This window comes from Urocitellus parryii, chromosome 2 (genome assembly GCF_045843805.1).
Source record: "Urocitellus parryii isolate mUroPar1 chromosome 2, mUroPar1.hap1, whole genome shotgun sequence".
Classification (NCBI taxonomy): Eukaryota; Metazoa; Chordata; class Mammalia; order Rodentia; family Sciuridae; genus Urocitellus; species Urocitellus parryii.
Genome location: NC_135532.1, coordinates 50,561,837 through 50,582,005, shown reverse-complemented (window position 1 = coordinate 50,582,005; position 20,169 = coordinate 50,561,837).

Genomic DNA, 20,169 nt, shown 5'->3' with positions numbered 1-20,169 from the left:
CAAATTGAAAGGAAGGGAACATTTCCAAATACATTTAAATAAGCCAGTATAACCCTGATACCAAAATCAGAAAAAAACACATCAAGGAAAGAAAATTAGAGGTCAAAATCCCTGATTAATGCAAATGCAAAAAATTCTTGATAATATCTAATACTGAATAATTCTACCTGTACAGGAACATGGGCAATCTTTCCATAGTCTAGCATCTTCTTCAAATTCTTTCTTCAGTGTTCTATGATTTTCATTGTAGAGATCTTTCACCTTCCTGGATAAATTAATTCCCAAGTTTTTGTTTGTTTGTATGTTTGTTTGTTTTGGGTTAGATCATTATGAATGGTATAGTTTCTGTGATTTCTTTCTCAGAAGAATCATTCTTGAAATATAGAAAAGTTATTGATTTGTAATTGTTGACCTTGTATTTTCCTACTTTGCTTTATTCATTTGTATCTCCAGAAGTCTTGGTTCATTTTTGGGGGGTCTTCTAGATATATGATCAGCAAATAGAGATAATTTTACTTCTTTTCCCCCTATTTGTACACCTGTAATTTCCATTATTTGCCTGATACCTGGCTATATTTTTAAGGTCTATTTTGAATAGAAGTGGTGAGAGTGGGCATCCTTCTTACTCCTGATTTTAGAGGCAATGCTTTCAGTTTTTCTTTGTTCAGTATAATACTTTGGATTTGTCACATTTAGCCTTTATAATGTTGAGGTAAGTTCCTTCTATCCTTAGTTTCTCTGGCATTTTTAACGTAACTGAAAGCTGGATTTTACCAAAGGTGTTTTCTGCATCAGTTGAGATAATCATAGGATTTCTTGTCCTTAACTCTATTTATATGGTGAATTGCATTTATTTATTATATTGAACCAAACATGCATCCCTAGGATGATGCCCACTATCATGGTGTACTATGTTCTTGATGTGTATTTTAATGCAGTTTGCTAATATTTTATTAATTTTTTTTTGCATTTATGTTCATCAAAGATTTTGACCTGTAATTTTCTTTCCTTGGTGTATCTTTTTCTGGTTTTGGTATCAGGGTTATACTGCCTTAACAGAATGTATTTGGAAGTTTTCCCTTCCTTTAAATTTCATGAAATAGTTTGAGAAAGACAGGTAATTTCTTTGAAAATGTCTAGTAGAGCACAGGTAAGAGTCATCTGTTCCTGGACTTTTCTTTGCTGAAAGATTTATATATATATTTCAGTTCAATACTTGATATCAGTCTGTTTAGGTTTGCTCTATCTTCCTAATTGACAAGTGACTAGAAATGTGTTAATGCCTCCTAGATTTTCCAGTTTATTATATTATATATATTTCAAATGATTTCTAATGGTTGTCTGGATTTAGAAGGTTCGTTGGTGATATCTCCTTTTTATTTTCCAAATTTGTTTATTTGGGTCATCTCTTTCTTTTCATTAGGTTGACTAAGGGCTTATAAATTTTGCTTATCTTTGTTTTTAATTATTTTGGTTGTTGATTAACCCTTTATTTTTTATTAATTTATTTATATGCGGTGCTGAGACTCAAACCCAGTGTCTCACACATGCTAGGCAGGTGTTCTATCACTGAGCCACAACTCTAGCTGGTTTGCTTATCTTTTCAAAGAGAGAACTCTGTTTCCTTGATTTTGTATTGTAATTTTATTCTCAATTTCATTTATTTTTATCTCTAATTGTATTTTCTATGTTTTATGAACTTTGGAATTAGTTTGTTCTCTTTTTTCTAAGGCCATTAGTGGAATATAAGTTTATTTATTTGAGTTCTCCCTACTTTTTTCTCAATGTGGGCACTCAACATAATAAGCTTTCCTCTTAGAGTTGCTTTCATTCTGTCCCAGAGATTTTGATGTTGTACCTCTGAACTCATTTGTCCCTAAGAATTTCTTAATTACTTCTCTCATTTCTCCTACAATTCATTCATCATTTAAAAGAGTATTGTTCAAACTCCATCTGTATATCTTGTTTCTATTAGTTTTCCTGCTCTTTGTTTCTAGCCCCTTTGTAGATGTCTGCTAGTTCCATCTGATGTATATTATTATTTAGAATGAAAATATCATTATCGTATTGTTGATCTATTGGTGATAAGGAAGGATTCACTGAAATACCAAGTCTTATTGTATTAGTGTCTAACTTGAATTTAATACCAAAATGTGTGGAGTTCTTTGTTTGTTTTTGTTTGTTTTGTTTGGTATTGGGGATTAAACCCAGGCACACTTAACCACTGAACCACATTCCTAGCACTTTCTGTATTTAATTTAGAGACAGGATCTTGCTGAATTGCTTAGGGTCTCACTAAGTTGCTGAGGCTAGATTTGAACTCACAGTCCTCTTGCTTCAGCCTCCCAAGCCTCTGGGATTACAGGCATGTGTCCCTGCAGCTGGCAAGATGTGTGTTTCAAATATAATTAGGTGCACTTACCTTTGAATCTTATATATGTACCTTCATTATATTATCCTGTTGGATTGTTTCATTTACTAGTATGTAGTGGCCTTCTTTGTCTCTTCTGATTAATTTTTTGCTTAAATTTTGTCAAATTTGTGAATAGCTAGCTACTCCTGCTTTTCATATCCATCTGCACAAAATTTTCCCGTATTCTTTTTACCTTCAGCCTGTGAGTGTGCTTGTCTATGAATTGAGCTTCTTGAAAACAGCATATAGGTAAATCTTGATTTTATTACATTCTGCTCACGTATATTTTTAATTGGAATGTTGATGTCATTTATTATTATGAATAGTTGTTGGTTCAGTGTTATTATGAATAGTTGTTGGTTATTTCCTGACATCTAAGTTTGTTTGCTGTATTAATTCTGTCTTGATTTTCATTTAGATGATTGTTTTTCTAACGGTTTTTACTTATTTGAGCGCTTTGGGGTTTATTTTTGGGTTCCTCAGCTTTTATTTCATCTTTGAGTATTCTTCTCAGTGCTCTTTCAGTGGTCATAAGTCCTTTTAGTTTATCCTTGCTATGGAAGGAATGTTTTTGGTTCTCTATTGATCTTTTGAGGGGTAAGGAGGCTGGGATCAAGGCTTGAACTCAGGGGCAGTCAACCACTCACTGAACCACATCACTAGCCCTATTCTTGTATTTTATTTAGAGACAGAGTCTCACTGATTTGCTTAGAGCCTTGCCATTGCTGAGGTTGGCTTTGAATTTGCTTTTCTCCTGTCTCAGTCTCTGAGCTGATGGGATTACAGACATGCACCACCTTGCCCAGCTTGGTTCTTTATTTAGAGTTTGAAAGATAGCTCTGCTGAATATAGAAATCTTGACTGGAAATGGTTTTCTTTTAGAGCTTGGAAAATCTCAATCCAAAGACCTCCTTCATTTTAAGTTCTGAGCTGAGAAGTCTAAAGTGAGATTTATTACTTTGCCTCCAAATATTACCTGATGTTTTTTTTCTATTACAGGCTTTAATATTTCCTTATTTTATGTATTTGAAATTTTAATTATGATCATGAAGAGACTATTTTTTGTACTTGTCTATTTGGGGTCCCATACAATTCCTGTATATGAATATTTATCTCATTTCTAATATGGAGAAGATCTCTGCTACTATATCACTGAAAATAGTTTTAATGTCTTTAGTTTATTCTTCATGTTCTCTTCCATTCCAGTGATTCTTTGGATGCTGTCCTGAGTTCTTATATATTCTGATCACAGTCTTTATTGATTTTCTTTATTGTATACTAAGTATTCAAGTTCATATGCCCTGTGTTTAAGGCCTGAATTTCTATTTTTTACAGAGTCTAATTTCTACACAATCTGTTGGTGATTGTTTTAAACAAAATTCATTTCACATTTTAATACTCAAGATTTTGAAGTCTTCTCTGAACTTTCCTCTAGTTCCACATCTGTGGCATCCTTTGTTGGGAGGTTGTGAATTTGGGCATGGGGGGTTTCCTGTTTCCTTGTTTTTTGTTGAGGTAAAGGACTTGCACATCAGTTGTTGTGTCTTCCTCATCTTCTTTTGCCCTTTTGAATGTAGCAATCTTTTTTCTTTTAATTTTTTTCTAGTACTTCTCTGTTTCTCATGTATAAATAGATGTCCAATCTAAGGGGCCCCTCTACTTGGTATTAGGAACTTGTTCTTGGTTTGGGGTTTTTGTCACCCCAATTTCATGTGTTGAAGTATTGTTGAGACCCAGGTGGGGCTACATCATGTGTGGGTTGAGATCATGGTTACTTGGCAGAGTTCTAAGTTTACTGTATGCAATAAACTGTATAAACTTGAAATGTCCTAATCACTTTTCTTTCAGTTAGTAGAAGGAGGGAGAGCACTAAAGTTAGACAGAGTCCAGTGTCTACTTTGACATCTATGATACTAATTATCACCTATATCAGCATTAAACTTTAGCATCAAAAATCAAATAATCATAAACTACATAAGAGATTAAAGAAAATATGTCCACTACATCCTCCACTGCATTGTTAGCCACAAGAACATGAATGAGGTAGAAACTACATAAACCGTATAATTCTATCAAATAGTGGAATTACAGTTTCTTATGTGAAGAGAAAATAGGGTAGAAAAGCAAGAGAAAATTTTAGATATTTAAAAAGCTAGCTGAGGAGAGACAAGAGATGAGTAGCAGATGGTATATAAGAAGAAGGAGTAAAAAGTAACTAAAAGTAATTTTTAAAATCATGAATAGTACAGGAAAACTTGGCTGTTAGTGGGGGGGGGAGATTGAAGAAGGGGCAATTAGAGGACCAAAAGCCAAGGTGCAAATAAACAAATACTAAAACAACTTAAATTCACATAACATTTTACCCCACCTAACTCATACCAAGCCTAAAAAATAAATGGATGATGAAGAAAGCAATTAAAGTGAAATCAAAATTATAATAAAAGATTGAACCTATTTGTGCACTAAGAACACCCCTACACACACTTCCCTCACACAATCACATAGAATGAAAGAAGTAAAAAATTATTAAACGTAACAAAATTAAATTGAAACAAATACAAAATTAAAATAAAAAGAAAAGTACTAAATGGTGGAGAATACAAAGGGAAAAAATAAAAATTCTTAATGATAAATAAAGAACTTATTTTCACTGAGGTGTTTTTAACTGTTGGCAAGGATGGATTTTCATACTTAAATTTGGGCTCATTAAGCCTTGGGTCAAGGGCTGGAGGTTGTTATTTCCCATATGTTTGTATTCTTCACCAAACTGCCAGCCCTTGTGGCTAGGAGTCAAAGTAGTATTTCTCAGCTTCCGAACTCCTAGTATAGGATGGAATAGACTGAGAAGTCCTGCAAATTGAGTATTCCTATGATAGAGTGGGTGCAGATTCTAAATTGTAAGCCCCAGTAGTTAGGATTTAATTTTAGTTGGTCTTTAGAACTCTTTGGGTGGGTATTTGAGGTTTGATCCATACCTCCTGTTGCTGAGATACTGATCTCTGCTGGATGTCGAATTCTCTGGGCCTGTTATAAATTTTATTTTTAGGGTACAGAGTCTAAAGCTCCACAGTTTCACTTTCACCACTATGGATGTGAACTACCCAGTACCAGACCTGGAGTGACAGTGCCCCTGTATAGATATTATTGGTATCATTCCAATAGCTCTCATTGAATGCCAGCTCCAAATGGAGTCTTCTCTCCTTGATATCCAAACCTGGATGTCAGAGGCACAGTACTCTTTGTGCTGATTTTAATTACACTGGCCCAGGCACACTCTGGGGCCCACAGTATCTGTTTGCTGATTCAGATTGGCAACTTCAGTTCAGAATTCCCAATGTCCTTCCTATGCTTGTGGCTGCACATTGCTAATACATGGTTCCTTCACTGGTGACCCTGGTTCCCAAAGAAACTACCTGCTTATGGGTTCATTGATTTTGTTTGTTTTTTCACTCAGCAACTTTTCCCTCCAACCTTGGATCCATTAAGGTCAACCTCCCTTTTCTTTCCAGTTTACCTAAGTCATTTTTTTTCACTGCATTTTTCTTTACCTGTTCTCCCCTTCCGTTGGCATCCATAGTGCTATGATTGCCAGCCAAACTGAAGAATCTCTAATACATTGTACCTTATGTTTGAAATTTTCAACATTCTGTGTCTCTATGGTTTCTTTTACTGTGCAGTATTGAATTTTAGTGAGTTCCCCTAGTTATCGACCTCGCTGAGGAACACTTTTCCTGCTTCTTAAGGCCTATATCAAAGAACTGCTGGAAAGGACACTCTTCCTCTAATCTGCCATCTTCTCTCCTATCCCAACTCCTTGCATATTTAGAAAACTTTAAAATGTATGGATAGATTAGATTTATCAATCTGAAAACACAGATAATTATAAATGTGTGACTAATTTCATGACAATGAAAGAAACCACCATAATAATATTACTAGACTAAGTATCCTACTTTATCACATTAATTATATCCTCCTTTATGCCTTTATTCTGCTTTCACTGTTCTCGTATGATAATTTTGTAATAATGAATTAATTACTATTAAGCCATCTAACTAGCTAAATATAACAAATAAATAATATTTGAATGAGATAAGAAAAATTACTGAGACAATTTGACTAACAGTGTTTGTTTTGCATTCCAAGGAGAAGAAAAAATAGATTTAGGTTCATAAATTTAAAATACTACATGAAATTAAATGTCAAAGGAATGTTTTTTGTTTGTTTGTTTTTAGAGACTAACTTTTAAAAATATATATTGGAGGGGCTGGGGATGTGGCTCAAGTGATAGCGTGCTCCCCTGGCATGCGTGCGGCCCGGGTTCGATCCTCAGCACCACATACCAACCAAAGATGTTGTGTCCGCCGAGAACTAAAAAGAATAAATATTAAAAATTCTCTCTCTCTCTCTCTCTCTCTCCTCTCTCTCTCTCCTCTCTCACTCTCTCTTTAAAAAAAAAAAAAAATATATATATATATATATATATATTTTGGTGAAATTATATACAAGTATGTTTTTATTCAAATTTTGAAATGGAAATTATTTTTATTTAAAAAGAAAATCTGCATTTTAAACATAAAAACATCAAGAATGCTTTTTAACTTAAAAAATTCTGGTTGTTAAATATGCATACACATATAAATATAATAATTAATAATAATTTCAGTTAACCATAATGGAAAAGAAGTCAGAGTCTAAAGAACAGTCATGAATATTTCTGAAGTGGCAAAAGTATTAAATTAAAAAAGTTCATCTCTCAATCAGAACTCTGTTAAGAACTTGTTCATATAATTTTATCAGTGCATGGTTTTTAGAAAAAAAATGTTTTATGGTGTTTTTACACTAAGAAGAGAAAAAATAGACAAAATAATTGAGATGCTATTGATGTATTTGTGAAAATATGAAATAATCTTTCATGACAAGGTTGGGAATTATTTTGAAACATTTCACACATCATGCAGGAAGAATCCCTTTCTTTGTTGATTAGATTCCCTTCTCACTAAGAACAAATATCTATAATAGCATCTATTATATTCTACAAAATTAATTATTTGTTGTCCTGTTGTTTCCTATTAGGTTGAGTGATTTGAGTTCTGATTGTTACTTTATAACCTATGAAACTTCATTATTAGGACATAAGTACATATTTTTAGTGTGATGACTTTTTACCAAATAGATAAATGGATGAAAGAACAATATGTACTGGAATTTTAGCTCCCAAACTAACATTGTAAGATGTCTGTGAAATATACATCATCAATTAAGAAGTCTACTTTTAAAAGTATGATTTAGAAAGTTAGACAATATTCAAATCAAACTGACATTATCATGACATAATTATGACTGATATGTGTTCAATTATATCAAGACCATATGCCAGAAAATCTGTGACATTATGTGTGATATGTATTGAAGTTAAATGTTAAGTAATGGAAAAAATATGTTTGATATTCCTTCAGATGTTTTTTGAAGAAATACATTTTATGGAAAATGTGGAATATGCAAAATATGTAAATGATAAACTATGAAGGGTCACCCTGAAATTTTCGTTATGATTATGAAAACAAAATGCCTAATAATTTTGTTTTATTGATCAGATACTTTGTTTCTTATAGTGTGATGCCTATTCAGCACTACATTTATTGTTTTAGGTCTCGCTTAAAACCCTTTAATAAGTGAGTGAAGATTGAAACAGGTAATATTAAGTAAATGCATTTCTTCTTAAAACCTTACTAAGTTCATTTAATTTCTCTTCTCAAATTATGATTATATCTAGCTTATTTATTCTGTTTATTGTTTATTGTTAGGTGGAAGTCAGAAATCATAAGGACCTTTCTACAATGATAAAGGAAAATTAAAGTCATTTAAAAGTTGTTTGATGATTGGGGTACAGGATTTGCAATATTTCACTTGAAACAGACCCATTCCATATACATATATTGCACCGTTTCTATCCCTTCTTTTCTCCTCCATATTTGCTTGTTAGAACTATTTTCATTTTTTCTTTACCATTTCTGGATCAACCTATACACTGAGTAGGAATCAAAATTAGACTGTTTGGTATTTGTTAGAGTCTTATACCATCCAGAAGAAATCATCCTAACATTTGATGCTTAAATAAATGCATATTAATTTTAAATAAAATTCTGAAGGATATTTATTATTAAGTATGATTTTACTGTCATACATATGAGTACATCTAAGTCCAATGAGATTTTGTTGACTAGACACATTCTTTCAGGTTAAAAAGCATCTTTCATTTAATATCACTGAAATCTAACTAAACCTGCAAATTATTTTTGTCTTACAAAAATATCTCTGGGGAGCATATGGCCAGTTGTAGGGTCTGGTGGTCCACTTCAATCCAGTGCTGGAATTGTGGTGCCAATCATCAATAAGAGCTCTTCATATTGACCAAGAAAAAGTATAGATATAAAATGTTCTCATTCCTACCATGTTCCTGAACTATTGCTGGAAAATGATGAATAAACTAAACTGTTTAGGTACATAACTAAATAGTATTGATATTTCAGAAACCCAAAACTCTAAGGCTGAATTAAGATTGCATTATTAATATTATTGACATCCATCACAGGGAGCAAGGTAGTTGTGCCAGAGGCAGCTAAGGACAATGTGGACTATTTGACTATTTGTGAGGAGAATGTTAACCACTATAAAGGCATAAGCAGCAGGTTTTAAATATGATAACTATTGTGCTTTAAAGAGACCAAAGACATTAACTGCCAAAAATATGTTTTTGTTTTCTGTCTTTCCCCTTAGCTCCAAACTTGTATTTGATTTCAGAAACCTACAGGCTTATCTTCATCAACAAACTAATATACTAACATATTCATATATTTATTGAAATGCATTCATTTTATTTATTTAATGCAGTCTTTTCTATGGATGTAAATATAATATAATGAACAAAATCCTACTTTTGATTACACAGAACCTAGGTTTGAATCTGTTTCCATCAACTCCTGGGTAATTTGAAGTATTGACTATATCCCTCTAGACATTATGGTAGAACTCAGGTGAATGGCATTAGTGCCCTATAAAAGAGAACCCAGGGATTTCCCTTGACTCACCATATAAGGATACAGTACAAATGCTGCCATCTGTGAAGCAAACACCTCATACAAGACTTCAAATTTGCTGATGCCATCATCTTGGACTTCCCATCCCCAAAATGTGAGAAATAAAGTTCTATTTTTATAAACTACCCTGCTTATGGTGTTTCATTATAGTTAGAAGGGACTAAGACACTTAGAAACTTCATTTTCAAATCAAGAGAAAACTATTTAAAATTCTAATATTATTAGATATATGATACAGTGTATTATTTTTATTTATTCATACATTTATATATATATACATATATATTTATTTAACCTAATATCTTAATGATTAAATTTCCTAGATTTAAATACTATTATATAATAAATCAACTGCCAATTCAAATTATAAGATACAATCTAGTGGTAGAGATATATGAAGATTGAGAAAATATAGTACATGAATTTAATACCATAATTTGTATTTAGCACTCAGTCACTTCTGAGTATTTTATTTGGTTTGATATAAATATTCCAACATGGAATGTCAAAAATTTTTTATGCCAACATATATCTAGATAAGTGAATTAGTTTTAGTGTTCAATAACAAAGTAGATTAATTACAGTCTAGAGTAATTTATGGTGCATTTCAATATAACTAGGAAATCCAAATTTTCACAACACATAGGCATTATGAATGTTTAATGAGATTAAAATGTCAGTTATGCTAATTTAATTATTGAACACTGTATACATATATCTTATTATTTTCCTTAGACATGTACAGATTTTATGGGTCTATTAAAATGAAAAGTATTTGGTGTTTAAATTTGTTTTATTTAACATGAACATAATAGTTGTAATAATAATATTTTAATATAAATTAAAACAAGGTGAAGTTTTTAAATATTTTATAAAGATAGGATGATCATTCAAATAAAAATTCTTCTGTATTAAATATTATTAGATATTTTCTGGGATTTACACATTTTCTTAAAAAAATCAGTCTTAAATCTACCTTGACCAAAACTACTCTTAAGTTGTTAATGAGTGAAGGTATATATTAATAAGCAATTTGTTAATTTAAGATTTTTCTTACTATTAAGTGAGAAATAAATGTAAGGTTTTATATATTTTCTTAAAATTTGAGGTTGATACAAAAATAATCAGTTGTGTTTGTTGCATTTAAAGAGATTATGCCAAAATTTGCAGAATATTCATTAATAGAATGAATATATTTTGAATGTTCACAAATAAAAAAGGTTAAATTTAGGATAAATTAAATATTTTTTGTGTAATTCATATTGAGTATATTTGGTAGACAAAAATAATAAAAGAGCTTCAAAAATTTCAATACATTTTTGAAGCTCAGTTCTCCACATACTGTTAAATGAAAGTTTGCTGGTGGGACTGCAAATTGGTGCAGCCAATATGGAAAGCGGTATGGAGATTCCTTGGAAAACTGGAAATGGAACTAACATTTGACCCTGCTATCCCACTTTTCAGTCTATAACCAAAGGACTTCCTAAAGTTTGAGAAATAAATTGCTTAGTAATCTACTGTTTCCTACAATTATTTCAAAGTAGCGTGTGGTAGATGGGAGAAGGCATGTACAAATTGTATCCCTGCTTCACTCCCTTGGAAATAAATAATGACTTTTACACATTACTTTTAACTTGTCTAATTTTGCATGATTTGATACCTCTATTGAGAAGTATAGATTATTCTGAATTGATTGTTTAGGGAATCTCAACAGATATTTCATATTCGGTGGATTAACATAAGTATTAGGCTGTGATTTTAAGCATTGTTCAAAGTCTTAATATTATTTGGACTTACAACTGCTCCATTACAAGCATAATTAAAGGGATGGTAACATTTAGAGCTGTTTTAAAACATCAGTGATTGATTCTAATGAAAATTTGGATTTTTGTGGATAAGAGTATATGAATTAGTTTTAACAGAAAATAAAACTTAGTTATCACAATTTGTACCCTCCCTGGGGACCATAGAAATAAGAAGGAAATGTAAGTTTGTTAGAAATAAATTTTATATTGTACAATCCAGCCAATATTCATCTTTATAACTCTTATCCTCAACCAGAGAAAAATAAAAAAAAATCTATCCACTATTAGATACATCAAGCAAAATAATAATCCAAGTTTATGAGTTTATGACCATTTCATTGAAAACAACAATTATGCTATTTTATGGTTTTCTGAGACCAAATTTTTAGGCAACAAATAAACAACTGTTTTTTATTATATCTTTACTTTAATGAATATTAATATATACCATGTACATAGACTTAGTATTAGATAATAGATTGGTAGATAAAAGAGTCAGAATTCCTAATTTCATGTAGTTTATTTTCTAAATTGCTATGGGAATAATAAACAATTAAACATGTGAACTAATTACAAAATAATAAACAGAAATGCTCTATAGAAGGTCAGTATGATGGACATAAATTATGTTGTAGTAGGGAGCCTATGTGTGAGTATGTGTGTGTTTGTGTGCATTTTGAAAAAGGTGCTTAAATGTTGGTGCTGACATTAGCTTTTACAGTGGTTTAAAAAGAATTCTCTAAGGATGTGATGTTTAAATGGTAACAATTTTTTTTAGGCATTATAAAATAAATGTTTTTTTTGTTAATAATCATCAGAAGTCCTTAATTTTCCTGAGATAATTATATGATTCTATTTTTTTTCTAAACTTTGAATTGCTTTATATTTAAAAAATAAAACACTTTACCTGATATTTAAAGAATGAATTTTTGGCATCCAAGAGTAAAAATATAGAATTGGTGAAATTTATCTTTGCCACTATTCATAAAAATGCTAAGAAATAGACATCATACTTAACATGACAGGAAGGAACAATTTGAACTTATTAACAGGGGGCTAGTGAGTCCCCTGAGAAAAGTACTAATAAGTAGTAAAAGAGCAAGAAACTATTATAAATACTTGCCACCTTAATTTCATCTATTCCTCACCACAGCCTTATGAAGTAGATTTAGTTTTCTCATTTTGCAGATGAGAATACAGGAACAGAGTTTAAACACTGCAAGGTAACAATCTAGTAAGGGCTGTGATATAGAAATGAACCCAGAGAATTTTATTAAATAGGTAAGCTCTTAACTGTTGTAAATTTTATCTGATTTTACAATGATGCTTTAGAGGATACTCACACAATGAAGGTGTCTTTATCCAAGATTTCATTATGGTGAAACTATAAGAATTTCTTTTAATTAAAAAAAATTATTCACTACAAATGCACTACACTTTCAGACCAATAGAATGTTTTTTTTTTTCTTTTCTTAAATTTGTTCCTTTAATTTGGAGTCACCCTGTGGTTCAATTCTTGAATATTTTTAGCTTACCCTTAAATTTAAATTAGTAAACCAATTTAAGAACTGTTTAAAAATAAATTTACTCTGAATTATAGACAGAAAAAAAACAAAATAATTAATCGAAGCTAGCATTTAACTTTATATTAAAATACTGGACTTTTCAATATCACTTCAATCTTATTACACAAAATATTTCTGAACTCCAGGAACTAATAAGTGAGTATAGCGATATTGCCAGATATGAGACTGATATACAAAGGCAAATAACTTCAATATAAACCAGTAATGCCTGAATGGAATATAAAATAAATAACACTTTATCATTAAATTATCCCTCATGAAATTCTTAGATATAATTCTGTAAGATATATGTATGATCTATTCTGGGCATTGTGGTTCATGCCTGTAATCCCAGCAGTTTGGAAGGCAGAGGCAGGAGAATCTTGAGTTGGAGGCCAACTTCAGGAAGGTTTCAAAAAAAAAAAAAGCAAAATAAATAAACAGGCAAATAAATAAATAAAGGACTAGAGATGTTTCTCTGTGTTTAAGCAGCTCTGGTACCAAAATATAGATAAATAGATGATAGATAGATAGATAGATCAATAGATAAATAGATATAGTGCTAAATATATCTGCATGATCTTATGAGTTACACTGCAAAACCCTGATGAAAGACATCAAAGTAGAACTAATTAAAGGAAAAATAGATTGGAAGACTCAATATTGTCAAGATGTCAGAGTTTCCTAATTTGGTTTAAGTTACAAGCACTGTTATCATATTCTCAAGAAATTATTTGTGGATTACCATAAATTGATTCTAAAGTTTGCATGAAAGTAAAATATCCATAATGGCTAACTCACTACTGAAGGATAATAGCAAAACAGGAGGACTGATACTACTTGATTTTAAGACTCACCATAAACTATAGTAATCAAAACAGTTTGACATTGGTAGAGAAGAGATAAATAGATCAGTGGAACAAAATGAAGAACTAAAAATAGTCAACTGATCTTTCAGTAAAAAAAAAAAAAGTAAGACTGATGGCGTAGAGGAAAAAAAAAAAATCTTTTCAGCAAATGGTGTGGGAACAACTAGGTATCTCATAAAAATGATTTAAAAAAATCCAGAGTCAGATTTTTCTAAAGAAAGAGAACAATAAGATATACCAATACATATAAAAATAGACATGTAGAAATATATTTTTCTACATACATAGGTGGGAAAAAATTTATCATCAGGAATTCTGTGATGTTTTCAGGGAGGCTGAGAAGTCTATCATTTGCCGTACCTAAGAAGCATCACCAGGAAAGCTGATACAGTTCTAGTCTAAATCAAAAGGCCTGTGAAACTGGGCAGGCAGCCTTGTAGTTCTAATTTAAAAGCAGAGTAGGAGGACGGAAAGAATTTCTGAGGGCAACAGAGGAGGTATACTGCAGCTCAAGAATAGAACAAATTTGCTTTTCTTCATCCATTCTGATTAGGTCCTCAATGGATTGGATGTTGCACACCTGTTTAGGGGATGTGTTTACCTGATCTACCAATTCAAATCCTACAACCTATAATAATGCTTTACTAGCTTTGTAAATATTCTATAACCCAGTCAAGTTAACACATGAAATTAATTACTGTACAGAAATAACATCCTTCACAAAATTAACTTAAAATAGATAAGAGACCTAAATATAAAACACAAAACTACAAAACACCCAAAGATAACATAGAAGAAAATTTATAAAAGCACATTATGGAGATGCTTTTCAAAAGGCAACACAAAATGCATGTTCCAAAAAAAAGATTCACTTGAGTGCTTATGTACATCACAGGGACATAAGATTGTCACTATAATTTCCTTGAAGTTTTTTTTGTTTTTTATTTTTCTATTGTCCTTACAACATACATAATATTTAAAAAGGATTTTAAGTTTTAGATCTTTTATGAAACTTGGTTATATCTGGGAATATTTTAAATGAATTATATTTAATTGGCTTTACCTGAAAATGAGCTGGAAAATTTGACAAAAGAATATCTGTATTATATCAATTTCAAAACACATTTTTTAATCATTTCCGCCATTTTCAATGCTATGGTCCTTATAAATATTTTGGACCTTTGGCAATTTTGACTACCATTGATTTTACAGCATGATGCATGATAAACAAGAAATATACATTTTATTGTTAAATAAAGTGTAGTTTTTTAAAGTCTTTTCTTGTTTATTTTATAAAAATAAGATCAGTATATATAGTCCACTTTCCCTTTCTACCAAATATAGCTATGTGTAACACAAATTAGTTCTTTTTCTTTCTCTATTTCTTTAGCAATTATTAAAGGCAGGAAAGATATAGAAAGTAATATTCATTTCAAATTAAGTCAATCATAAATATTAAATTTAATGTAAAAAATATTTTTCATTCTTTGGGACATAAAAGTGTAGGGTTTTGTGTGTGTGTGTGTGTGTGTGAGTCTGTGTGTTTTATTTGTTTTTGTTGTTGTTGTTTATTAACATTAACTTGTAGAAGTTGATTTCTTATGAAATCATGCAGGCACCCTGATTTCCAAGTCACTTGCCAGGTCATTCCTGCCTTTCCTGGAAAAAAAACTCAATTTCAGAACTGAAAAGTTCTATGGATCAGTTCTGTACAAAATAAGAGCCCCACATCCTTTCTTCATTCTCTCTTAGGCTGTCTCTCCCCCTTTACTTCATATTAGTAGTTTTTGTGCTCTTATCACCTCATCTTCATTCCTGGATTCTGCAGACTGGACTGATTGAGTCAGTGAGTTGCATTCTTGTTCTCCTTACAATATGCTTATTTAGCTATATTCGCAGACTTCTCTTCAGAAATAGATAAACTAAATTTATTAGTTTTTGCAATATTTACATTTTAGTTATTATTTTTTAACAACCCTTTTTAAATTTATCTCTCTCCTTTCACTTCTTAAAAAAAGTAGTAAAGAGGAATTTAGCTCTTCCTTCAAATAATTGCTTAGTAATTTCCTCAGCTAATATTCAGTTATGTGGCTCAGAATTTCTGCCATGCACTAAACTCCTATTCAACAAGTTCTTTGCTATTTCATAACAAAAATTGCATTTCTTCCAGTTTCCAATAACATGTTCCTCATTTCCATTTGAACTGATTTTAGCATCCATATTTCTAGTATGTGCCTCAAAACTATTCCCATGTCTACCTATGGCCAAATTTTAAAGTGGTTTCCACATATTTAATTATTTGTTACAGCAACATTCAACTTCTCAATGCTAAAGACTGTATTAGTCTGCTTAGGCTGTTATAATAAAATTCCCTAGAATGAATGGCTTAAATAAGAAAAAAAAATTGCTTACAGTTCTGGAGTCTGGGAAGTCCAAGATTGAGGCATCAGCTGATTAAGTTTCTGGTGAGAGTTGTTTTTTTTTTCCTGAGCTCACAGAAGGTTGTCTTCTCTCTCTCTGACTTCACAGGGTAGAGAGAGAAATACAAACAGCATTCCAATCTATCTTCTTATATAGACAATGGCTATCAATTCTGGAAATTAGAATAAGGTGCTATAGGCCAGGTAGTTTATAACCAACAGATATATTTCTCATAGTTCTGGAGATTGGATATTCAAGGTCATGGTGCCAATACTTTCAGGTTCTCATGAGGAATACTTTCAGGTTGCAGAATGCTAATCTCTGGATGTATCCTCACATGATGGAAAAGGGAGTAGAATATCCTCTAGGTATTCTTTTGTAGGATACTGATATAATTCATCAACTCTAATTACCTCCCAAGGACCTCACCTACAAATACTATTCCATGGAGCATTAAGATTTCAACATGTGATTTGGGGGTTGGGGCACAAGCCTTTACTCCATAAGAGACACTAATCCTATAATAGGTCACATAAGGCTCCTACTGTGACCTTATTCAATCTTATTTATTTCCTTATAAATTCTAGTTCCAAACATAGTAACATTAAAGTTCATAAATTTTGGGCCAAAATGCTATAAAGCAGTACTGTGCTTAATAGCACTAAATTCAATAACAAATTTAAAGATGATTGAAAGAAATAGATGTGTTATGAATGATGTGACATTTAAATATAGATATGAAGAATTAGTAGGAGGCTGCATTTTTTTATAAGTCTGATTAGTTGCTCTGATCAACATCCTTTGAAAACATGTGAATTGCTAGAATACTTTGTTAAATACTTATTAAAATTTTCAAAGTTAGTAATCAGAGGTCAACTATCAGGGAATGCAGAACCCAGAAAAGGAAGCATAGGTAGAATCTTGCATTTACTTTGAAGGCATTTGATAAAGTGTATTAATTCAGGTTTCCTCCTTTTGGCCTTAGGGAAAATTGGTGCAGGGTTTCCTACCCAATTTAAAAGACTCCTGTTTCCGCTCCCTCTTGAAAAAATATATAAATATATATATATATATATATATATATATATATATATATATATATAAAAATATATATATATATTTATATATATATATATATATCCTATGACCCAGAGTAGTAATTTTGATATAATTATAAACAATATTGTATCCTGCTGAGATTTCCAGGAATATACCCTCCTTGGAAAAGATTGCTAAATGGACAGGAAAATCTCCCAAGAAATATGGTAAACACAAACAAACCCCTTGCCAAGTTTTTAACCCTGAAGTACCATGAACTACCATGCTTGTCATTAAATTTTCAAATTATGAGTATACTCAAACATAATAATGGGAAGTATATTTTGTTATATTGGATAAAGTGGAGAATTTCTAATAAGAAATGAAAAATAATAGGCCAGACAATTTGTTTCAGATTATCTTGTGCTGTGACATTGAGCCAGGAAACAGGGCCCTAATTCTAGTGATGGCTGGATACATTGTATGTTTTTCAGTCACAATGCTAATATGACATTAATGTATACCTACATTATAACAGCAGTAATATAATTAATCTTTTTGCTTAAAATAAAGACAATTTTTATAAAAGTTGTCATGTGAGAAAAGGGACCTTAGTGGAATAAGAGAGATTGCAGGAAACTTCCGATACTGATTTTACACATAATTTTCAGAATTGAATCATCTTCTTTTAAACAACATTGGATAAGAAGAATATACTCAGGTCGCTCAATTATAAAGCCAAGTTCCCCTGGGTTAGAATTGCTGACTGTTCTCTTACTTACTAGACAATGGATAGCAATTCCCTCAGGCCAGTGTGAAATATTCTCAGAAAAGCATAATGTTGAGTTAGCAATTGGTCATTTCATTATTATTAAATTATATGTGTTCTAGCCTTACCTAGCATTCTCAGAACAGGTAAGCAGTAGGTGCCAATACTCATTATTGACTATTTAATATGTTGAAAACTATATTTACAATAGGCTCTTCAAGATCAGGGATTTATGGTCTAAAAAATGTAGCATTCCAAACAAAATATGAAGGATATTTTGTTACAAAATGGGGAAAGTATTGAACTTAAATGACAAATATAAATGTTTGCTACTTTTTAGTTCCTATGTTTCAGGTTTCTTACCTATAACAAGAAAGATGTTTCCCCAATTCAAAGGGGGAAATAATAAATATTGACTCCAATATCTTTTAAGAATGAAATGCTAATAATATATATTGGATACAAAAAATACAAAAGAAAAGGAAATCTTACACTGAAGAAATAGTGATTACAATGAAAGAATTTCTTAAAGAAGCTTTCAGAAACACTGAACTACAAAAGGACTCATCTTTCATGTCTTTAGTATTCTGGTCTTGACCAAGGACAAATGAAGACCAGAGCGAGTTACCAACTGAATTGTTAAAAGCAAGTCCTTCCCTTTCATTTTGCTTGTCACAGCACAGGAAGATTCCTGAATTATAAACACATTTTCCCCCAATGTGATGTGAATATATCCAAGATAAATAAAAATAAAAGTACACTATATGAAAAAAACAATCTTACTATTATGTTGATGAAAAATGTTATTTAGTATACTATCTTTTGAAACATTTGCATGCATTACAAATTTATCATTTAAGCCTTTTTCTCAATTAATAACAGAAAAAATATCCTATTTACAATTTCAGCAATTGTTTTGCCATTAATTACTAAATCTTTTTTGTTTGTTTTTTTCAAATGAATATCAGATACAAAGATTGGGTAAGAAATTTTCTTTAATTCTTTCATTTTATATTCATAATACTAATGCAATGAGAGATGAAAATCATTTGTCAGCATATGCTGCCACTAATTAAAGCAGATAAAATCAATAGCAAATAATTCTTCATTTGTGTAGATCTTGAAACTTTCTTTAAACAAATACAAATTATTCACAAACTTCACACACATACAAAATAGAGACAATGCATCGCTAACAGTAATTTTCCTATAAGAAAACCTTGCCAAATCGTCTGTCTGCCTTCTGGTCTAGAAAATGACAGTATATTCATATATTTTTAATTATATTAATCAGAAGTATCATTTTCTGCTTTTAGAAACTATGTGGGACTGACTCACTTACATCAGATGTGGGCCACATCATGGATCAACAGCAGGCTGGAATCATGAACTCTCATTTCTCAGAGATAATGGATAGAAATAATATCTTTTCTATATTTTAATTATCTACTTTTCAAAATCAGAAATTTTGTTTGTTGGATCTCCCAAATAACGCTAGCTCTAACAGTTATTTTAGAGCCGAATTCTACCTGTATTAAGCCCAGTGTGGAGGCTTAGAGAGTAATATAATGTCCCTGTTAGTACAGTTAATTCACAGTAGAAAGGAATTTGTAATCCAGTTAACTAAATTGTTAAGGAATAGTTAAATGAATTATAAAAATAAGATCTTTATGACCTACTTATAGTAAAAGTCTCTGACAGGCCTATTAAAATTATTTTTGAACAATTCAGTACTGTATGATTTTTTAGAGTACCATGTATCTGAGTACTAAGAATTACTATCACATTCAAGAAGATGTTATTTACTTAGTGCTCATTATTGGCAGCCACCAATGGCACAACATTATAGATAAAATTATAATACCTAGGAAAAGAGCAAATTTGTGGGGCTTGTCTCACTTATTTTTATTTCAGAAATATTTATATGCAACTATGTATTTGAAGTTACAATACATAGTTCAAAAATGCATAATTTAAAAATAAATTAAAATATTAATGTAATTTATGAGCTTAGTATTTCTCCATTTAAATAATATACATTTGAAATTGGACTCACTTGGCTTACTAGAGTTCCAGAGTTTCATTTTTGAGAGATTTAAAAGCATTCTATAAGATTTTGAGAATTAATGGTGTTCCTTGAAAGACAAATTCAGAAAAAGGGAAGAAACTATGGAATGAAATTGACTAAA